Raw genomic sequence first — 5,000 nt, forward strand, 5'->3', positions numbered from 1 at the left:
GGGTCTTCGTCTATTTTATCAGTCGTTCTTCCCATGCACTCTTGAGTCACTCGTCTTCAATGGTTTTCAAGATATTGCCCCCAGTGCTGTTCTCGATGTTGACGCAGTCCTCTATGCTTAGTAGTCCTCTCCCTCCTTCCTTTCGTGTTATGTATAGTCTGTCCGTATTTGCTCTTGGGTGTAGTGCTTTGTGTATTGTCATATGTTTCCTAGTTTTCTGGTCTATGTTGCGGAGTTCTACCTTCGTCCATTCCACTATTCCTGCGCTGTATCTGATTACTGGCACTGCCCATGTGTTTATGGCTTTTATCATATTTCCGGCATTGAGTTTTGACGAGTATCGCTTTGAGTCTCTGCATATTCTTTCCTGATCGTGTCCTTCATCTCTGGTGTTTTATATCCCCTCCTTCCATTATTCCCGGCAAGGTATTTTTATACTCCGAGTCTCCATCTGTCTATTTTCTATTTCCTATGTGTTTGATGTTGCTGCCCATCTGGTAGCTTTATCCCTTCAGTTCTCGTTACTTTGCCTTTTTGTATGTTGACTAAGGCGCATTTTTCTATTCCAAACTCCATCCTGATGTCCCCAGATACAATCCTTAGTGGTTGGATTTAGGGTATCTATTCCTTGATACTCTTACCATACAGCTTGAGGTCGTCCATGAACATCAGATGGTTAATTCTGTTGCCTCTTTTCTTGAGTTGGTACCCGGCATCCATCTTCTGTAGTACTTTTGTCATGGGTATCATGGCTACTACGAAGAGTAGTGGGGACAGTGAGTCGCCCTGGAAGATCCCTCTCCTGATATTAACCTCTGCTAGTCTTATTCCAGAGTTTGTAAGTATTGTATTCCTCTGCCCCATATATTTTCAGGCATTCTATTAGCCATGTGGGTGGTATCATGTCGAAGGCTTTCCTATAGTCTATCCATGCCATGCTTAGGTTGGTTTTCCTTCTCTTACTGTTCTTCATTGCCATTTTGTCTATCAGGAGCTGGTCTTTTGTGCCCCTACACTTCCTTCTGCAGCCTTTCTGATTATTATTATTATTATTATTATTATTATTATTATTATTATTATTATTATTATTATTATTATTATTATTATTATTATTATTTATTGGAAGGGCGTAGACCCACTTTTAAGCAAGTTTTGTTAAAAAGAATAGGAATGACAGCATCAGTAGAAATGATTTTATACAATGTCGTCTCTTCTATTCTTCTCGCTTTTCTCTTATAGCAGATATCAGTCTTGAAGAAAAGAGAATAGTGAGAGGAATTTAAGAAATGAGAAAACTTTGTATAAAATCAGTTCTACTGATGCTACGACTCTTTTTAACAAAACCATTATTATTATGAAGAAGATAAGCCCTAATCATATGGAACAAGTCTACACGGGCCATTAAGTTGAAATTCAAGCTTCCAGAGAATATGGCATTCATTTGAAGGCAGCAACAGGTGATAGGAAATACAGAAAGAAAAGGTCATTTATTGGAAAAGAAAAAATATATGAACAAGTTAATGAATATATAGATAAAAAAATGTAAATATTTAGAATACAAGAATTGTTTTAAAGTAGTAATGCGTCGCATCGTCGCTTGAACTTTTGAGACTCGCTTGCTTGTGGAGTTCTCCGTGTGTCATGTCAGAAACTTCGCTGTGTACGTGAAATATATGCCCTTCTTTGGGTCGTGAAATTTCTCTTCGAAATTCCTCTTCACTTCGGATGGAAATGGTTACCAAGCGCCAGCGAATGGCAGTCGACTGCTGGAGTATCGCTTGTAAATTCTCAGATATGGTGGGTAGGAAGTTTGAGTTGTTATATTAAGGTCCCAGCTTTCGAAAACGGGCTGGTTTCTAGAGGTAATAGCTTCAATGTCCAATCTCTTAACATGCAAATAAAGAGAAGTACCAGCTGCCGCTAAGGTATGATTTAACTTTACACTATAATTTGGTATTGGAGATTTTGTTCTGTGATCATAAGTCTTCTTAATTAACGCGTTTAATGCGAAACTCTTCCTCCAATCTATCGAACAATTTCTTGTTATCGAGATGCATACCACATACCACCGCCTTTTGTTTTATGTTTTACCACTCCCAAGAGTGGTAAAACATAACCGTTATTGAAGTAAAACTTATGAAGCCAAAAGAAACGAACGTTAGAAATGTTCAAAGTAAGAAAATTATATTTTTAAGTCCAGAGTGTGATAATTGTTTAAAGTAATATTTTACCGCCACGAAATAGGCAAGTTTGTTGGATATCGCTTGGAAAATATCAGGTAATGGCGGATTGGAAGCCATTGCCTTTGCAAGTCAAGTATCTAACCTTCCAGACCAGAATGTTTTCTTTTGGTTGCAATATCTCTTCGGAACCACTTTCAAGAGCCCATTGGCCCTCTGGCTAAGGGCCGTTTTTCGTAGTTTAAAGTTCTGTGCGTTTAACTCTTCTGGTTTTTTATTTTATTTTATTCTATTCTATTATATTCCATTTTGTTTTATTTTTGGTTCAGTTGCTTTTACCGTTAAGTCGCTTTAAACTTTCAGTCCATCTTTACGCTAAAGGGCAATGGAATGTCATGACGTCATAGGGCGATAGGGCACGGGCGATTAATGTCTGTTTTCCCGCAGGGGAAAACACAGAAAGCTTAAAATTCCCAGTTTTATTAAAAAGAAAAATGAAATAGATTTTGTACATTTTCCATTCGCTTTTTTTTTTTTTTTTTTTTGGTAGACTACATTTTTTTTATTTATTTATTTATTAATTTTTTTTTAGTTAAAAAGTGACTATTGAAAATCCTTAAAGAAGAAACTTCTTTTGCTAGGCCAGTATTATTTCCACACACCATTAGCCCAGGGCGGCTTGGTTTTCATCATGGTGGGGAAATATTTGAGTAACTGTTGAAACAGGAGGTAATGAAACTACTGTTAAAGAATTTCAACGACATGGAGATGAAGAGAAAAGGCGAAATAACTATTTAGTAACATGTGGCGAATGAATTATTTCATGGAGTGTGGAGATGAAGCTGAAAATGTTTGATATATTACTGGGACTAGTCGAATAACTTGAAATCCCCCCCCCCCAAAAAAAAAAAAAAAAATCGCCATTTCTCCCAAAGCCCCCCCCCCCCCCCCCCCCCCCCCCCCCCCACCCCCCCCCCCCCTCTAAGCAATCACAAGTAAAGAAAAGAATTCCTTCGAAAGCGGGAGAAAATCTCTCTACCCCCCCCACCCCCTTTAAGCAATTGCAAGTAAAAAAAAAAAGAATTCCTCCAAGCGGGGGGGTGGGGGGGGAGATTATCTTCCAGCACCCGGAGGTTGTTTGGACAAAGGCAGAGAGAAAGAATACGCCCACTGTTCCCCATTTCCAGTTGCCATTGAGAGGGCGTGCCGGCGTGGAAGAGAAGCAAGGAAGGAAGGAAGAAGGGAGGGAGGGGAGGAGAGGGGGAGGGGGAGGGGGTAAAATAAGAGAGGCCCCTCTGGGAGGAAGTGGAGTGAGAAGGAAGCCGTATAACCAGGCTACAACATACCATCTTGCTTCTTCCTCTGGTCTGTTGTAGTATGTATTTGTATATAGAAACTAATACAGTTCGTAGATGGAAGAATATATTTTAGTTATATTTCCAAATACACATCCTCCGGGTCAGTGAATTTATTTGCCTATTAAAACTAATTCAGTTTGTAGATGGGAGATTATATTATATTATATTTATATTTCCCAATGTATGGCCGGAGGTTCATAGTATTTATTTGTATATTGAAGCTAAAAACAGATTGTTGATGAGAATATACTTATATTTCCAAGTATACATCGTCCGGTTCATTGTATTCATTTGCACATTGAAACTAATACAGTTTATGAATGAGAATATATTTACGTATTTATATTTCCAAATATACGTCTTCCAGTTTATGAATGAGAATATATTCATTTATTTTTCCAAATATACCTTCTCCGGATCATTGTTTTTATTTATAGATTGAAACTGAAACAGTTTCTAGATGGGCGAGTATATTTGTATTTTCAAATATACATCGTCCAGTTCATTGTGTTTGTTTATATATTGAAACTAATACAATGTATAGATAGGAGACTATATTTATTTATTTTTCCAAATATAGGTCCTGATACAGTTTGTAGATGAGAATATATTTTTTTTATTGCAAAATATAAATGAAAAATCAGAATACGCGTATTTATTCGTGAATGACAACGAATGACTTATTTAGAGATGAGGGGTAATTGCATTATTTATTTGTATAATGAAATAACTTCATTATTATTATGTGAAATCATACATTTTGTAGCGAGTATGAGTGCATTTATTTGCAGACAAACTTGCAACCACCAGATAATAAAGTCATAATCTCATGTGTGCATATGAATGCAGATGCACCCTGGTATGCAATACGGCAGTGGGATTTCTTTATTTTTTGCTTTTTTGCATTTTGGAATCGTGTTTTTGCCAAAGTATGCCCAAATATGTGCAAGCTTTTCTGTGGCGTGATGATATCATTGTGGTAATATAATGCCAAGATTAAAAGACAAAATGCTTGCCCACATAATTCTCAAGGCATTCCTGTCAGCTCTCTCTCTCTCTCTCTCTCTCTCTCTCTCTCTCTCTCTCTCTCTGAAGTAAAGACTGTTGTCACTTGTATAAATTGCAATACCCCTCCCGGTCGCCTCACGCCCCCCCTTCCCCCCTTCCCCCCTTCCCCCCTTCCCCCCTTCCCCCGTTCCCAAGGACTGAAACACACCAACGCATAATTTCATAAATTTTGGTAATAGAATTATGTTATATTCATTTTGGTGTACCCACAGATCGTAAACTAACCTTCCCCCCCCTCCCCCCTCCCCCCCGTCCAGTAGTTTCCTTGCCAACACCATACACAATGTTATAAGGGGATATAGCCCACTTTCATAGATATTTTATCAAGTAATTTATGATTTCAGGAGGTTTTGCACTCCCTAGAAAGTGCCTTGTCTGCTTTATTTGTAAAAAG

At 38.0% G+C, this 5,000-nt stretch overlaps 1 protein-coding gene across 1 annotated transcript in view; it reads left to right on the forward strand.

Annotated features, from left to right (window-relative positions):
* LOC135212112 (uncharacterized) overlaps window positions 1-5,000 on the forward strand; it is a 500,342-nt gene that overhangs the window by 255,727 nt on the left and 239,615 nt on the right. The gene's annotated exons all lie outside the window — the stretch shown is intronic.

The sequence above is a fragment of the Macrobrachium nipponense genome, chromosome 19, assembly GCF_015104395.2.
Source record: "Macrobrachium nipponense isolate FS-2020 chromosome 19, ASM1510439v2, whole genome shotgun sequence".
NCBI lineage: Eukaryota > Metazoa > Arthropoda > Malacostraca > Decapoda > Palaemonidae > Macrobrachium > Macrobrachium nipponense.